The 19311-nt window shown below is 28.3% G+C and overlaps 1 protein-coding gene and 1 non-coding gene across 2 annotated transcripts in view; both read left to right on the forward strand.

The window, feature by feature from the left end:
* LOC100198939 (kinesin-like protein KIF26B) overlaps positions 1-19311 on the forward strand; it is a 60179-nt gene that overhangs the window by 340 nt on the left and 40528 nt on the right. The gene's annotated exons all lie outside the window — the stretch shown is intronic.
* trnad-guc (transfer RNA aspartic acid (anticodon GUC)) lies at positions 12362-12433 on the forward strand. The gene has a single exon. It is a non-coding gene; the product is annotated as a tRNA-Asp (tRNA).

Genomic DNA, 19311 nt, shown 5'->3' on the forward strand with positions numbered 1-19311 from the left:
ATTTGCTTGGTACAGTTTTTCAGTTTTAACATTTGTTTGCAAACAGTTGTGCAGTTTTAATATCTGTTTGGTTACAGTTTTGCAATTGTGCAGTTTAAACATTTGTTTGGATACAGTTGGGCAGTTTTTGATATAACCGTACCATTAAAATACTAAATAAATTACCACCAGTTTAGTTTTCATCAAATAATAAATTTTCTAAAATAAAAATTAAAATAACAACGATATATACATTAAATAATGATTTACAAGTAATTTTTCAAGTCATTCCGAAAAATAATAACTAATTTTTTAGGGTTGAGTGGAGCTAGTTAAACATATGGGTGAGTGAACTATCTTAAAAGCTACGCATTGCATGACAAAACCTCTAATGAATGAAAAGCAAGAGATTTGAATTGTAACGCAATGCGCAACAAAAAGATATTGGGCGTCAGTTGAGTGAAATGTATATGCACATTTTCTATTTGAAGCCAAAAAAGTAATTCGAGCATTTAGAAAAAATATTTAATGATTGAACTGGAATTGGTGTTAGCTCCATAGCCCGAAAAGTTCTTTAAGTCTTTTAATGCTTTTAAGTGACCTTTGCAAGTATTGGCCGAATTATTGTAGTTGTGTTCTGTGGTGTAACAACGACGCGGTATTGGGATTGGTAATGTTTAAAAATTTACTTAAGGAAAATGTCATATATTCTTAAATCGTCTGTAACAATCAATAAAGTGATTAAAGAAAGTTATTTTATTTCTCCAGCAAATTTTTTTTACTTTCTTTATACTATTTCCAGAATTGTTCAGGATGCTTTCAGCGGAAGCGATTCTAGGAATAAATGAGGAGGGGGGGGGGGGAGGGCTTCTTCTTAAAAACTACCGACTGCTTTCTTAAAAAAAAAAACTTTTAAACTGAAAATCTACCAACTAAAATGTATCAAATACCAAATAGCCAACTTTATCCTTAAAAAATTGATTGTAAGTTGAAAATAGCCTTAATTGGGGAATGTAAAATAGCCCCGTAACTGTATTGCCCGTTACTGTTTATTACTTTAACTTCGCTGTTAGTTTGATAATGAATCAATAACTGATAGTAGGCAAAGTAGTTACTGCATCAAATTAATCATTAATCACATGCTTTAGTATTGTATTAATAACATGATGCTGGAATATAGAAAGGTCTGGGTAGTAGTAAGCAGTAGTTTATATTCATCAAACACAATTTTTATTGTGTTAAATATTGTTTCCTCTTTTCGATTGATCAATTCAAGAACTGCCAGTTAGACTTTTCTAATTCTATTTTTCAAAATAAAATCTGTTAATTTTTATGTGTTTGTATCAAAGTGCAATATCCAATTTTTGTTTTTAAATTTCATAAAATGTAAAGAAAATTTTTTTTTTTATGAATAGCTTTTTTGTACTTAAATTGAACCTTTTATAGGGTATCTTTTAACACATAAATAAGAATCTTTAAAAAAAAATTCAATTTGGCAGCCTTAGTTTTGTTTTAAATTTGTATGTTAAAAATTATTTATTTTTATTGTAGCTGATTTTATTAAGTTTTACAGACTGCGTCTCTCTGGTATTTAGTTTTGCTGCTGTAACCAACCTTATTGTAGAATCTTGTTTTTCTTCTTTAGTATTTTTATTATCATTACAGCTGATCTTTACTATCTTGATTTTTTTTTCTAGTATGAAATTCTTGTGTATTTTCAGTCGTTGTGTAGTTCAACCAGTTCTACCAGTAGAAATCTAATGAATATAGAAGGCAAATATTTTCCTTTTTCATCGGTCACACTTATAAGTGTGCAGCAAAAAACCTGTCCCATATTTCTTAATTCAAAAAGAAGTCTATTTTTGTCGATCTTGAACAAAATACGATTTTGTAAATACCTGCAAGTAAACAAATTTTATAGGTTAATTTATCAAAATAAGTTCCGTAAACCGGGGTAACTTTGTACCAATTTTAATAAAGAAGATAACTTTTTGAAAAAAAGGAATATTTTCCCAAAACTATTTTGATGCTCAAAGTTGTGCATTACTAATGTCATTTAATTAGTAAAATGGTGTATTCGTTGTATTCACCAAATCCAAGATTTTATGGAAATAATGAGGCGGTCAATGTTAACCGGCAATGGGGTAACTTTGTCATAGTAAATTGCTTTTTTAGCACCGGATGTAAATTAAGTGTTATTAACCACATTTAATGTAATTTAAACTTACAGTTAGCATTTATTTCAAAAAGGGTACCTAAAATATGTCAAGAAGTTGAAAAAGGGATAATAAAAATAAATATAAACAGTATTAAAGAAACATATTAGCTAAAATAATTTGATTTTTTTTATTAAATGTCAGAAAAAGCAAAAAATAAGAGAGTACTAAAGAATGAACAAACAATTTGTAACATAAACTCTATTTTTTTTTAAAAAAAAATTTAGGTATCTCTTAAGTAATCTATCATAAACTCAATAGAGACTGATTGACCTTCGGATGCTGTTTCTGTTTCACTATCGTATTCCACAGAAATAGATTTTCCTGGTTCAACTTTAAGTCTTTTTGGATATATTTTTTTATTCTTACTTTACATAACATCTTTCTTATCACCACCTTTATTTTTTTTTTCATTTAATATGTCTAAAAGGCTCTGGTTTAAAGCTTTACGAAGACTCAAAATATTTTCACTTGGTAATTTGATATACACAGCATTAAGATTAAATGGCACCAAACCACAAGCTCTAGATTTACTTATTAAATTTTTTCTCGAACATTCATTAATGGATGTCATTAAATCATTCAGCAACTTAGAGGAATCTTCTTTTGGTAACATGGCAAATTTTTTCCCACAAAAAGTAAGTTTTTATTCCAGAAGTATACTTCTCCATGCTTTTTTTAATGGTGCAAAAAATGCAACATCAAAAGGTTGAAGCAATTATCCATATCTTTTATCCATAAATCGTATAAATGTGTGCTTTTAAGACCTGTGTATGGTAGAAGAATTTGTCCAACACCATTTCCACAAAAAATTACAGAGAAGCAAGCCTTACTGCTATTCATTATTCTCTCAGGGTACTTAGTTTCATGCTTCATAACAACTTTTTTATTTCCAGGGTCACCACACAAATTTGTTTCATCATAATTCTAAATGTTACAAGGTGGAATTCCTTCAAGCTCAAGTGTAACATTGTCAAAATAAATTTTAAATTGTTCTTTGTTTATAGCTGCACGTTTTCTTCTAATATTTGATGCAATTCTATGGGTTAACTGTGAAGGTTTCATAAAACTTGAGAACTAATCATCACCAGGAACATTGTTTTTAAATATTTTTACAGTACAATTTTGCAATTTTAAATAACCAGCTACTAACATTTTAACATCAAGTTTATTTAATGGAAATCCCTAATCACACATAACCTTGATTCTAGATGAAAATAACTGTTCCTCATCCTAAGTAAATATGGTTGGTGCACCAATGCATTTTTTATGCTTTGACTTGATTTTTTTATGTATAGTGCTTCTTGGTATACTAAACCTTTTTGAGGCTTGACGAATAGACATACCTTCATTAATTGCACCCATGCACTCTTTCAAAAGAATGGTATTAGAACAAGTGTTGTATGCACGTTTTCCAACACTATACTTGTCATATTTAAAAGGCATTATGCTTTAAACAAAAGTAAATATTAACAACACAAGCATACTGCAATGTAGTAATTTATTAAACTATTATATAATTTTATTAAATTGAAATTAAATTTAAAATTAAGAGTCTGTAAATTTTAATTTTGTTATAAAGTTAATAAAATTATGATTGAACAACAACAACAACAAATGCAACAAATAGTTTAACAAGAAAATTACTTTTTTTTTAAATCCTAAAATACATTCATGTTAAAAACTGTTTTTCAAAATAAATTATATGGATAACATGCTTCAAAAAAATATTCTAGTTATAATAAAATACGATCAGACTAGTCACGGCTGTTTCAGGCGAGCTTTACGGCTTCTTGTTATTTTTAGAAAATATTCACGTTAGGGGTGTTACTAAAAACTTTATAACTTTTATAACATTAGAGATAATTTTGTTCTGTAAAAAGAATAAAAACACCAATAAAATGTTTTATCTGATGACATTTTACAAATATATTAAAAAACTTCTTTAATTTTAGAATAAACGCGTCAAATGACGAACTTTGCTAAATTTTAGTAATTTGATGTTACTTTTTATTAAAAAAAAAAATCAAAAAGAATATATTTTCGATATATATTATTAAATGTACACATTGTTGGACTATTTTAAAAACAAAAAAAATTTTACTTAAACGTTTGAAGTTAACTAAAACAGATTTATTTTAAGCCAGTAAAGAAAATTGAATTTTCGCAAAATTACGAAAATGTCGTTAAAGGGGGAGAAACGGTTAAATGACTAGTTAAGGAATATTTAGCCTAAAAATTAAAAGCTTAAGCTTTTAAAAAACTATGTTAATATGTTGTGACAATGTTAATAAATAAAGACTCGCCAACTTTAATTTTTAAATGTGTTTAAATATACAAATAAAATTTTAAATTGTTTTTATTCTCATAAAAAACTATTCTAAATTCAGTTGGTCTATTGATAAGTTCTTGAAGTAGATTTCTTTGTACACCCAGTTGATACTAGACTCATACTTCATTTTAAACCAGAAGAACGGTTGCTTGACTCAATAACTTGTGACAATAACATGTACTAATTCTTAAATTATATTTTCACACCAATTTCTATGAGAATTACATTTCATTCGTTAACAAGGGTGGAGGTAGGTAGAGCAGCGGTACCACAGAGGTAGAATTAACTTCTAATGATAATAATTGTTAGTCATTTTATCAATGCTAACTAATCGCCTAACTAATACAAAGTTCTTCTTCCCAACAATCTTCCCATTCGATGTATAGTTTTAATAATTTCCTTTCAGCAGAATACATAATGTTAAATAATAATAAAAATATAATACAATGCAAATAAAATAATATTTATTGACAAATAGATGAACAAGATATAATAGGATTAAACTTATCTGATGTTAGTTGATTACCCTCAAGAGAAAAAAACCGCCTAACTAAGCTTTATAGTTCAAAATTTGTCTCGCTAAAAATGTTGTTTTCATAAAATTCATGATATTCTTGTTTGGGTCGTAAGGTATTAAGGTCACGTGATTGTTTAAAAATGTAAACACAAATTTACGCATAAAACAATAAAAATTTGTTGCTAAACCAGCCAGGTTTGATTACCATATTTTTTAACATAGCTGGAGGTAGATAAAATAATTTTTTGATTTTCATGTTTGTAAAGAATTAAATTTTCAATAATTTGGTGCATATTATAAAAAAAATTTGATTTACAAGTTAGTGAATTTTTATACTTTTTACACGGAAATTCTTGTGACGTCAAGCTTGCTTTTATATTGAGTGAAACAGCCGTGTACTTTAAAATGAATATTATTTACTTGGCCAAAGTTACCCCAAAAGAGTATAGACCTACGGGGTAACTTTGACCACCCTGTAAAAAAACTAGAATGTTGATACTTGAGCCAAAAACTTTTCGCCTAATTTTATCTGAGTTGTTTGTTATCATTTTTAACTTCGCCCAGACAACATTCTGTTTTACAGTTTTTGATTGTGTTTTACCAAGATGTAGTTTTAATTCTTTTTCACTTATAGTAAAGAGCATTTGCAACAAACTTCAGATCAAAATTTGAGCAAAAAAAATTGCATTTACAAATATAACAAAAATAGTAAAACGTTAATTTAAACGGTTTAAAAGTTACAGATGTTTAATTAAATTTTTTAAAATGGCCAAAGTTATCCCGCTGGCCAAAGGTTTACGGTTTATAAAATATCAAATGTGAGTTGATAACAAATAATAGATTATATAGACTTCACGGTTATTTAAACAACTTCATTATCAGACTATATTTTGCATTTACCATTTAAAAAAATTCATAACGAGTTTGTTACTATTTGCTTCACAATAAACACTTCGCGTTACAAAGAGTACTAAACGTAGTAACTAAAGTTCCATATTTCGATTCCATATTTAGATCCAAAGTTCCATATTTGGATCCAAAGTTCTATATTTCGACCTAAAGTTCTATAGTTCATCATCAGATTACTTGACATAATTCAAAACACAATTTATAAATACCAGAGCAAGAAATTTTTATAATAATTTTAAAGCAAGGCATTGAATTGCATAGTAATTTAAAAACTATTTGTTTGCTGTGATACAAGCAAAACTTTATTTATACACCATATTAATATGGTATATACCATAATAATATGGTATAATAGTATGATATTATGTATCTATATAATGTTGCTGAACTTAATAGTAGTAGTAGTAGTAGTAGTAGTAGTAGTAGTAGTAGTAGTAGTAGTAGTAGTAGTAGTAGTAGTAGTAGTAGTAGTAGTAGTAGTAGTAGTGCCCTTTTGACCGTGTTTGACGCAAAACTCTTGGCAGTCATTGCAACCGAGGTAATGGCGAGAGAGAGTCGCAGCACTTTGTTCTATAAAAAAATGTGAACGAAAGTGTATGCAAATACATAACTGGGGCAACTTTTGCTTACATTATACGGGTATGAGATCCACTGTTACTTGCTTACATATCACCTGAAAATAAGTAAAAACACCATGTAAAGAAAAAAAGCTACATTTGTATACTAAAAAAGAATGTGAAAATGCAAAATCCTTATATAAAGTCCTTTTTATGGTCGAATTTTGGATATCTAAGTTTCGAGTTTGAAGCGGAAACAAGCATTCCATGACGTTTTTTATAGGTTTTGACAATCTTGGATACTCTAGATCCTTCTTTGACCAGACATTCAAAATTTCGAGAATGGTATGAAATATCAGGAACTTGAAGAGTGCCATTTGTAACATTGATTAAGAGGTTTCATTGTTCACTTCAGATAAAATCGGAGGAGGAGAGATATCAACATTTGACCAGTCGATCATTTCTAATTATGAGGAAGCATGAAAATTGACAGAAATTTTTTTTAGAGAGAAAACACGTACCCATCAGTATTATCTTCTCTTCCACATGAAATAACTTTCTTTGCTGCATCGACCGCTTTTTTCCTGTCTTCATCTTTGGTGGCTGACAACAAAACACTTTCAGGATGAGCAAAATAACAGTTTCTTTGTAATACTTTCTGGACAATTGCTATTGTATCAGGATGATTAAGACTACGAATACATTTCATAATCATGAAAAAATGTCGAGCTCCTTCAACTCCTATTTCTCTTGATTAAAAACCAAAAGAAACAGTAAACTTTGATAATCTAATCAACAACTTTTATCAGACTTATCGTGAGTTATATGGTTAACATGTATTACCGAAACAGGCGATTGACAAATGTGAGCCACCTGGCGTGATTGAGATTTCCGGGAGGAGTATTTGTGAAATACTTCTTCGTTTCTACATCCAAATTTTGGAATCCTCGGATAACAGCATTGCATGGTTTAAGTAAGTATTTCTGACCTTTACTGAGATCGTGAATGACGTCATCAGACATTTTAATGAGTACTCCATTTACACTGGTAAAGTCAACTATCGGTAGGAAATGAACATCAAAAGATAGTTGTTCACCAAGAATGCCTTTGAATACAGTAGGACCAGATGTACTGCCATCAAGTTCAGTGAAAATTGGTCTGAGAGACAGTTCAATCAAATGAAGCAAACAAATAAACCATTGAAGAGGTTTGCCAATACGAGTTTCAAGTAAACGAATGATTTTTCCAGCCCGTCTTTACATTGGTTTCATCACAAACAACACTTTTTCAAGTCACAAGAGAATTTTTGTCATTTAAAACTGAAATAATTTCTTTTGCAACATTAACTGCTTTACCACTTTGTGAACAAATGTGATCAAAGTAGACATTGGTATGATATGAGCAGAAAACGAAATGATCTTTTTTGATGGAAGTGGCGCTGCTAACTTTACCATTGTCTTGTTCCACTAACCTTAGGGTTTTGTCTGTACAACCATCAAAACCAATTTCAATAATTTATGTGGCTAGTTTTGCATGTTCTTCAACATCTTTTTGTCGCCACTGGTTTCTTTGTTTTCTTAATTTTGCCGGATCTAATATGTATTGTGGTGAATCGAATCATATATCTTTTAAGTAAGCGTTAACAATTTTGCATGCATCTCGGTTGCTAAATCCCGTTCGTTCCGTAGTTTGACAGAGTTCTTTGTACTGAAATACATTGCGATATTTGGGATTATGACCATGTGTGAGCTGTCTTCTGAAACAGTAGCTTCGTCATATTCCTCATTATCATCACAACAACTGCTTTCCTTATTGCTCTTGCAGGAAAGAGTTATTTTCAATGATGAAGCTTGGCATGTTTCTGCATTCTTTTTTCAAAAGTTAGTTTCCCGTTCTTTACAAATTTTTTGCTTTTGGAGTCGTTCTGTTTCTTCTTTGTCAATCTGGCCAAAACTCCCATTCCTTAAAATCAAGCCAAAACTTCCATTCCTTAAAAGGAACTTTGATGAAACAATGGCAGTTTGACCGGTCCCTGAAACCACGATTAAAATATTTGCAAGGACAAATGTAAAATACTTTATTGAACGAACCAAGTTGGCACTTAAACGTAGATGAATTTCTCTTTTCATCAACAGATTTCTTCAATCGTTTTATATCAGTGACCAATTTATCCAAGCTTTTCAGAATGCTTTTATATAATATCGTTGGCAACCCTGCCTTCGACCATATTTTTACCAAATCATCAGCTACTATCTTATTTACGTCTCTGATTGATGGTTCTTCAGAGTCTAAGGGTTGTGAGAAAGTTTTTGCGAGTCTGATGTATAGATAATGCTTAAAGACTTCTGTTTTTGTAGGCAATTGACTTTCTGGAAATTTACAGAGCCAAATACTGAGTGTTTTGTGTCACTTCTGGTTTTGATAAAGTTTTTCTTCAAGTTCATTATGCAAACTAAAAAGAATAAGTATAAAAAATCATTTGTAATCCACATCAACAAAATATAAATTATTGTCATGTTCTCTTGTAAAAGTAAATATCAAGTGCCAACAAATCAATACACAAACATTCAAACAGTTCTAAAACTTTAGCATTAACAATCAAAACATATTTAAAGTATGGATATTTCAATACTAATATTGCAATATGCTTTCAAATCACTCACAATACTGTGAGTGTTGTATTATCGCGATTGAAAAAAAACTATCTTATTGTTATCGATTCTATCACGTTTATTACATCATCTTATATATGTATTCAAAATCTTGTATATTTATACAAATTAAAACTCTCATGACAATTCTTTAACTACAATAGTCATTAAAATAACCATTAAAAGTATTCACAAAAAAGGAGTGAATTTTAACACGCTTCTTTACGTGACATCTAACACGTACGATTATAATTCACTAATCTTAAACAATAGAACAATGAGTGATAAAGTAAAAATGAAGATAGAAATAGAGGCAATGTCAAACATGGGTATAGTTAACTAAATAAAATTTGAAATATTCCATTTGAATAAATAGTTAATTCGAACTACGTAGAAAAGCGTTATTTAAAAAGTTTACACAAAAGTTGCCCCCCTAAGATGTTGGAAGCTCGAATTTTCATTGTTTACTTAATATTTTTATATTATAGCAACTTTTTGTAGTAGTGACAATAATTTAAAAAAATATAACCTTTCCTAATACTTATGTTATTTTAGTTTTACATTTCAAGTTTTTTTACAACTAAGTTGAGTTTGTGCAAGAAAAATGAGTATACAACATGTTTATATATAGAATATATAATCTATAGAACTGTAAAGTTGTTTTGTTTTGCATTTTAAATAACAAAAATTAAAAAATAAAGCAAGGTAATGATTTGAAGTTGCCACGCGCCAACTTTTTTAAAACAGTAAGGGGATTTAAAAGGTATGTTTTATATAAGAACATAACTAAAAATTCTAGTTTTATACTTAAATTAAAGCATTTTATTAAATTAATTACTTTTAAAAATAATTAAAAGTTAAAGTTATTTTATATCAATACAATAAAGAAATTTAGAGTTTTACAGCTATTTTACCACGCCCCCGTTAAAAATTCCATACCGAGAGCGCAGTAACAACCGAATTTAGATAACCATCAAAATAGTATTATACTCCATTATTTTTGACTTAATATACTTTTTGGCTGATCCCTAACCTAAACTTTTAAATAAGGGATCGTCCATAAATTACGCTACGCTAAATTTTACTAATGAACAAAACAAAAAAGATCAAAATTTTCCCTTGCAGAGTCATATGTTAAATAAAAAATCAAAATTGACCATTAAGTTTAATGAAAATGGCCACCTAAAAGAACTGAAAATCTCCTTCTTTTTAAAAAATAAAATTAGCGTTGCGTAATTTTTTGGGCGATCCCTTAGCGTTTTATAGTCTATAGTTTTTAATGGTCTAAGATCTTCTTAGATCTGCCATTTGTATAGCGAATGGGTATAAACGTCTGTAAGTGTAAACGCCTTTAATATATGTTGAGTTTGCAAGCAGTATATGGAACAATCGGGTATAATAAGTTTATAAAAATAAGAAAACTTTTGAATTTTATTTTAACAATTATAAATCTTTTTTGCTATATTAATATTTTTTGCTATAAGAATTGCTATAGTAGTTATAGATATATACTATTATAAAATTTTTGCTATAAATATTGCTATAAATACAGTAGGATCGAACAATTTTCAAAATTTATAAGGAGATGTCTTTAATCCCACAAAACGACACTGGTGACAGCGCGCTAAACCACTGAGCTACCAATGATATGCGTTTAGGAGAAAAACAAACCTTTTAATTATAAATCTCTTATAAACTCTAGATATGCTGAAAGGATGCGCATATAAATTTATTTGCTCTTAAAGAAAATTTTTTAAATGAATTATTTTACGTAAAAATATTGAAGTAAACAAATAACAGGTATAGAAATGGTCAGTGTGGAATCGATAAGTATAGAAATGGTAGATTTGGTAAAGACCTGTATTTGATGGCTCCGGGAAGCTAGGATATATATGTAAGGAAAAAGTATAGAAAAGGTCAGTGTGGAACAGACTAACAAAGACCCATTTTTTTACGGGTCAGATCGGCTTGTATTATAATAATAGTAGTGATATAATGATGTATAAATAACGAGTTCAAACTCACCCACGACAAATGTTGCGTTCGGGTTTTGCTTGTATCACAACAAACAAATAGTTTTTAAATAACTGTATGTTATTTAATGCTTTGCTTTCAAGTTAAGATATTTAATTATTTTATTTAAATATACATTGAACTATGTGATGTAATTGGTAAACTTTTACAGAACAATAAAAAGGTTTTCTAACAAGAGAAAACAGTTTTTGGTCTAATTTTATTTAAGATTTTTTCTTTTTAATTTTTTTCTTTTATTGAAAACTATAGTTTTTCCACTTCTGGTGACATGGGTGATTTCAAAAATTTTAAAAAATTCAATTTTATCCCAAAAACTATAAAATATATAAAATAATTTAATAATCAGATTTTTGATTAAATACTAAAATATGTGTTCAAAAGTTAATGAAAATTGTAACCTAAATCAAAATAGCAAATAAATAATCATCATTCAAATTTTTTGGCAATTATATTTTGAAAACCATTTAGTTAGTCTTGTAAAACTATTTCTAATGTTTGTTTTATTTTAATTTACGAAATAACTAGAGTAAAATTTGTAACACGTCTAAAAACACACGCGCGCTCGCACACACACACTCCCACGCAAAGATGGAAACTTCTTTTTCGCTAAATATCAGGCAGAAACACTGTTTTTATTCAAGCTTTATCTTTTGTTTAAAACTTGAAAACAATATTAAAAGTTTTCTTCTCAGGTGGAGAAACTTATGTGGAAAAATAACAAAATTTCCATTGTCGTATCGAAAAGAAAAAAAAATCAATAATAATTAATAAAGATATATTTTAATTTTAAAAAATAATAAAAAAATAAGTAGCCAAATATAAAAACAAAAGCGTGCTGAACACAAATTAGGAGCGGACTTGGGGATGGGGGGTGGGTTAGTGTGGTGAGGGAGAAACATACAACTATTTTTTTTTGAATACATTATCTTGTTTAAAAATTTTGAAAATACTTCCACGTATTTTGTCTTTTTTGTTCAGGAAAATATTTTGGACTCAATTTATATATTTTGTACTTATTATTTACGGTATAATATTTTTTTATTATTTACGGTAGTTTTTACGGCAAAAGCTTCTTATCAAACAAAATAGTTTTTATCTTACAAACAATAAAAAATTTTACAAACTTTTCTTATAAATTGAACTTATATATAGCCTTTGGTTCCTCATCCTCGGTAGTATAGTGGTAAGTATCCCCGCCTGTCACGCGGGAGACCGGGGTTCGATTCCCCGCCGGGGAGGATAATTTTGACAGGATTTTTTTACACGATAATACTTTCTGATAACGATTTTTTTTTTGCGATACTTTCGGTTCATGCCACATCGCCATTTCTGCTTACCAAAAATGGCCCACCAAGAACTCTCAATCTGTGCCCTACTTCAATCAAGGAAGTTGAGTTTCTTATCAATTTAAAGTTTGAGAATTGGTAAAGATTGTTTCAACCCAAAGACCTTGATATTATTTTATAGCCTCCGGCAACTTCAGAGAATGTGAAAAACTTTATTTACTTTATGAAGAAAAAGTATGTATCTGGTACAACCAATTAAACAGTATACAAAAACAAAACAAAAAAAAAGTTAAGATTTAAAAAAAATTGATCTCAGATGCGGCCTGAGACCAGTTATGAATTCATTGTTGATATGTGTAATATTTTTTTATTTCGTCCTTTGAAATAAGCTTTACAATATTTTACAACATAACAATATATAGTTTTGAAAAATTCCGACTGGAGCTGGCAGAACTCATTTCAATATCATATCAATATTCACTTCAATAATATTATTTTAGCCTAAATTGCCCATTTTGTATTCCAGAAACAATCTTCTGGACCCCATTAAATTCAGGGCTTCTAATTTAATTACCGCAACAATCAGTAAAAACGTATTATGATAAGCGGGCAGGCAAGCCCACAAATCATAATACATTTAAATTAATACATTATTAATCTAAAAACCATTCTCTTTACTAGATGGTCTGAATCCAATAAATTATCCACTAAGTTTTTAGATTTACGAAAGCTTTACACAGTGTTCCTCATGAAAGGTTATTTGTGAAATTAGGGACATGAAGTTCGACACAGATCACTAAACTGGTGTCAAGCATTTTTAAATAATTGAAAGCAAATATTAGTTAAAACAATTATTGTTGTATTATATTTGAATGATTTAGGATGTAAACTTTCTAACCAGTTTAAATTATGACAACACGACACAAAATTAATTTCAAAAATGAAGAGTCAATTTTATAATAAAATATTTCAAAAAAAATCTAAACCATCTTTTGGTACGGTCAAGGAAATAACTTTTGAACTTTAATCTAGAAAAATGCAAGAAAAGGCCTATTGCAATGAAAACAATCAAGACATATGTATGATTGTTGATATTAATACAGGTGCTAGCACAAAAAAAAACATATAACGAAATTGATCTTAGTTTGTTGATACCGTACGAATTGAAATAGCATAATAAAATGACGATTAGAAAACCAAATGAAAAACTTATAAAGCACAGTTTTATTCATTTTTTAATTTTAATTTTTATTTTATATCATTTTTTTTTCTGTTTATATAAACAACAATTCCCTTTCACAAAAAATAGAATTTAATTACAAACATATAAATAATAAACAGACAGGGGCTCAAAGAAGATATGGATGGTAAAATACCAACATAATCTTTTCATAGAGCCCCAAGAGATTATAACAACAATAGTAAAATATATAAATAAATCAAGTAGAAAATTTAGCTGAAAAATAGTAAAAAAGAAGAAACATCTTAATGTAAATTCAATGAGACTACGCCTACTTTATACGTCTACTCTATACTCTAGATTATGTCTACTTTATACGTCTACTCTATACTCTACGTCTACTTTATAAGTCGTATAAGTAGTAGTATTAAATAAATACGTTTGTCCTCTCATTTAAAGCAAGCTATTTTAGTGTGGAATCCATACTACAAAAATGGTGTAAAATTGATTGAACGAGTACAGCAGTGAGTAAAAGGAATTAAAAATCCAAGGGATCTGGAGTACAAAGAAAAACTCAAGGTTTATAAACTGAATGCATTAGACGTCATGGATATTACGTGATTGAGCTTTTAAATTTGACAAACTGCATTAATATTGATTAGTAAATATTGATAAGGTGAATTGATAAAATATTTCACAGAAACGAGGACCCAATCAAAAGATCTTGTGAAGAGATGTTTCATGCACAACAAGTTTTAACTTCTGTTATTAAATGACCAATTAACTTATGGAATTATAGAATAAGCTATCTGAGGAAACAGTTAATGATAAACTTACCTGATAAATTCACGGCTATTAAACATTTAAATGTTAGGTTCCACTGTATATATGTGTATTTTTATTTTTTAAATACTACACCATGTATGCTCTTATTTAAATACTACAACACCATGTATTCATGATGCTCAAAACTTTGTGGTGAACGGACGCGTTTTGCTTAGCAGAGAAAAAGAAATATTTTTTTTCGCTTTTTTTTTTAATTATTTTTTCGCTTGCTGGATTAAAAAGGTTTATTTCATATAATGAATAAATCGAAAAAGTTATAAACAGAATCTTGCATTAATGACGATCAAGAAGTTTCAATAAGTATTGTTCGAGAAATATTCAAAGAAATGTTTCAAAAACAGCAAAACGACATTCTTAAACATATCATTGGAAACTTAAAATTATCTAACGATAGAACTGATGGCTTGAATGCAGAAATATTATTAGTAAAAGAATCGTATAAAATGAAAACGAAACAAGGAAAGTAGAACTTGAAAATGTCAACGAACGATTAAAAAAATATGAATGTGTTCTAAGAGATGTAGAAGGGGGTCTTAATTTTTCCCAAGACCTAGAGGAAAAAATTCACAACAAAACAGAAATTGGTCAAACAGAAAAAAATAAAATTAGACAATTAGAAGACAGGCAAAGAAGAAACAATCTACAATTTGATGGAATTAAAGAGAACGAAACGGAAAGCTGGAAGGAAACCGAATTAAAAGTCATTAAAGTATTTGAAAACAATCTCAACATAAAAGGAGTTACTATTGAACGGGCAAACAGAACAGGAAAGATAAATTCAAAAAATCCTAGAACTATAGTAATGAAGTTATTAAATTATCAAGATAAGATTAAAATATTAAAAAACGCACACAAACTTAAGGAACGAATATTTTCATAAACGAGGATTATTCCTTCGATACAATGGTGATACGAAAAAAGTTACTTGAAGAAATGAAAGTCAACAGGAACAATGGTATGTACTCGATTGTTATTTATGACAAACTAATAGTAAAAGAATTTCGAAAAAATCAGAACGCTAAAATTTAATCATTTCAATTTATTATGTTTTTGGTCTTTATACTTTTTTATTTATAATGAATAAAACTATAAATTTTTATCAAAATTCACAATCTAAATATTTTCAAGTAAACAAAAATATACTTCTAGAGAGTCATTCAGATCTGGATATTAATAGTAGCGATGAAATCGAAAACATAAGTCCATTATATTATAACTTAAATCCTTTAAATCTTGAAATAGATATAGATGCATTCTCAATCCTACATTTAAATATTAAAATTTCATTCAAAAAATTTTGAGAAATTTAAACTTTTTTTACTCAGCACAAAAACGGAGTTTAATGTTATTTGCCTCACAGAAACATGGTGTCACAATATTGAAATTGAAAACAATTCAAATTTTTCGTTAAAAAATTAAAACTACCAAAAACGTAGTTTTGCATGTTTTGTACTTCAGGTAATATGAAAATATTTGATAAACACATAAAAAGTTTAATTACAAACAAAGATTTTTGTAGAAAATGCGTTTACCGTGTGGGCGATTTGAGTTGAAATGTATCGATATATGACTCAAATAAAAACGTCAGAAATTTTCTTAATTTAGTATTTCAAAATAGACTTATTCCAACCATAAATAAACCAACTAGAATCACCAAAAATAGTGCAACCTCAATTGATCAAATTATAACAAACAAATTTACAGACACAAAAGTTAAATCTGGAATATTTATATCCGATATATCGGATCATTTTCCAATTTTTATTGCAACTCAAAAATGTAATCTTTCAAAAAACTCGCAAAAAGTGAAAATAATTAAGCGAATCATTAATGACGTTTTAATTGAACTTTTTAAGCATTAACAAAGCCTATGACAATTTTCTTCAAATATTTCCAAAACATTACAATAATGCATTTCCAGAGATAACAAAAATTATTAAATCTAAAATGTATTTGAACCCATGGATAACTAACGGAATATTAAAATCATCAAAAAAGAAACAACGTTTGTACGAAAAATTTCTTAAAAAAAAAACATTTGATAATTTTTATAATTGAATCCAATTATAAAAATTATAAAGGTAGTTTTGAGTTATAAATCGTTCAAAGAAAATATATTTATCAAATCAATTACTAAAATTCAAAGGCGACACTCAGAAAACCTGGAGTTTTGTTTTAAGTTTTAATTGGTAAAAAACTACTTGTCTTCTAAAAACAATAAACTTTAATGGCGTCGATACATGGCCTACTTAAATACACGGCCTACTATTCTGGTTACAGGGTTATTTCATAATTAAAACCACTTTATTCCACAATCTAAATCACTTTATTCCATAATTGAAACCACTATATTCGATAATTAAAATCACTTTATTCCATAATTAAAATCACTTTATTCCATAATTAAAGCCATTTTATTACAAGATTATAAATACTTTATTTAATAAAACAAATAAATTATAAAAAACATTTTCCACAAATTCATTCAAGTTCAATATTTATTTTTAAGTTAAAGAATTTCTTGACAACGCCAACAATAAATATTGCCTAAGATGCTCGTAAAAATTAGCAAAACTACCTGATCGGGTGTCTAGTAGATAGCAAATGCACTCTTTTATCGTGTTTCTTGTTTTTGCCAATGGTTTCAATCTCTTATAAATTGTTTTTATTTCATCAAAAACTTTCTCTATGGGATTCAATTGGGGAGAATAAGCTGGTAAAAACTTGAATAAAATCCGAATCCGAAATCAATAACGATACGATGCCAAATATTTTTAAATCACTATTTAAAAAAATACAGCTCAAATATCTTACTAGACATGCAAACAATAATTATATTCAAGCTAAAACTGGCTTTGAAGTCACTAATTTTTCTATCACAGCTAGAGGCCCCCAACTATGGAGTATAGTAATAAGAAATGACATCAAAACGCTTGCAAACAAATATTTTTAAATCAAAACTAAACGAAATAGTTTTAGTTAATCAAAACATGAAGGACTTCTTCTAGAGCTATATTTAATTGTTGGCCTTTAAAATATTGTATAATATATTTTCATTTTATTTGTAAGGGTTTTTTAAAATTTAGTTCTTTAAAAACTTATTTTTTATTTTTTATGAAAAACTAAAAATTTTTCCTTTTATTTTTTTTAATTCTTTTCATTATATTTCCTAATTAGGAACTCTTAATCGCAATAACTAAAAACTGTTATATATAGTTTTGAGTTTTTTTTTTCATTTGTTCATTTTTTATTTTTGCTTTAAGTTCAATTATATTTGAAAATAAATTTTAGAATTTATTATCTTTACTTAAAAAAAAAAAATTAAAAAAATTTTTTTCTTTTTTTATATTTGACAACATTTTTAATGACAAGATTTCATGGCTATATTATTTATGGATTATTGGGAGGTTGGCGATAAGACTATTTTGTCTTCTTCTTGCCCCCGCTCTGTGTATATTTTACCAATACGAGAGTTGTAATTGTTTTAAACGGCAAATTTATAATAATAAAAAATTAAAAAAGCTAAAAAATGTATGATGTAGTAATTTTTTTCATATAACTTTTGAATACCACAACACCATGTATAATGTTGTAATTTTTGACTTAAAATAAGTAAAAAGAGAAAATGTCATATATGCCAGACAAGAGAAAGAAGTGTATTCAAAAATCTGGATAGTGGTTTCAGATTATTTGGCTCAAGTAGATCTCTACCTGAGCTTTTTTTTTAAAGTTTAAAATTCCAATGTTTGTTTTCAATTCAAAGTATTTATGAACAAAAAACAGAAGATTTTGTGCAAAAACCCAATACCACGAAAAAGTCTCTCTTATTCACATGGGTTGTTACTTGTAAACCTTTAACTAAGGTAGCAGTAAAGGTCCTGTGGTTAAACCTAAATCCGTTCTCAACACTTTACTACTAGCCCATTAGGTTCCAATTTGTCAAGGAGACTAAAAAGGTGTTAATGAAGGAAGCAGTACTTATTAAGGGGGCTAACTCAATAATGATTGATAATATAAATAAATCAAAAACTGGAGTTTATTATGTTCGGCTCTCAGTGGACGGATTTAAATCAAAGTGCTTCATTGGTGAATGCAAGTTGTCATTAATAAGCAATCAAGAGGTTGTAAAGGTGTAAATTTAATCCAATGGTTTCAGTAACAATTGTGTAGTAACACCTGGTTAATTTGACTATAAAATCTTCCATAACTGGATTTGGTTCATGGAGTGCTTTTTAAATTGCCGTAAGAAGAAAATACAGCTAGAAGATTTTTTAAAGTAAGAATAAAGTAATTAAAAAGTTGTTTAAAGGTTTCAGATGTTAAGTTTAATTTTAAATATTTAAAATCTTTTTAAAGAAATTATCATTGATATTTTTTTCCGTTTGTGTACTATTTCTTTATTTCAATACTTTTATGGCTACACAATTGTTACTAAAGCCCTGGAATTAGATAATTCAGTTTTTGAAGCAAAAATAATTGCTTTTAGAGATGTAATAAGCCACAGTTTTCTAATTTGTAATTAGTTTATAATTAAGCTCTTGGTAATTACTGTTTCAATGATTACCTAAAAACCCTACAACTACAACGCGAAAAGCAAATTAGGCATTTCTTTCAACTCAAGTCATCGCATTTTTAAGCTTTTGAACTTAAGCGTGAAATGTATCTAAGGACTAAAAAATATGCCACTCTTTATTTTAGCTTCGGAATGTATCGGAAACATAAGTCCGCTTTCTTAAAAAGTTTCTCCTCCTTAGAGTAGAGACTTTCATCTCAACTTAATACAAAGCTACCAAAGCAAAGTTTT

This window comes from Hydra vulgaris, chromosome 06 (genome assembly GCF_038396675.1).
Source record: "Hydra vulgaris chromosome 06, alternate assembly HydraT2T_AEP".
NCBI classification, from domain to species: Eukaryota; Metazoa; Cnidaria; class Hydrozoa; order Anthoathecata; family Hydridae; genus Hydra; species Hydra vulgaris.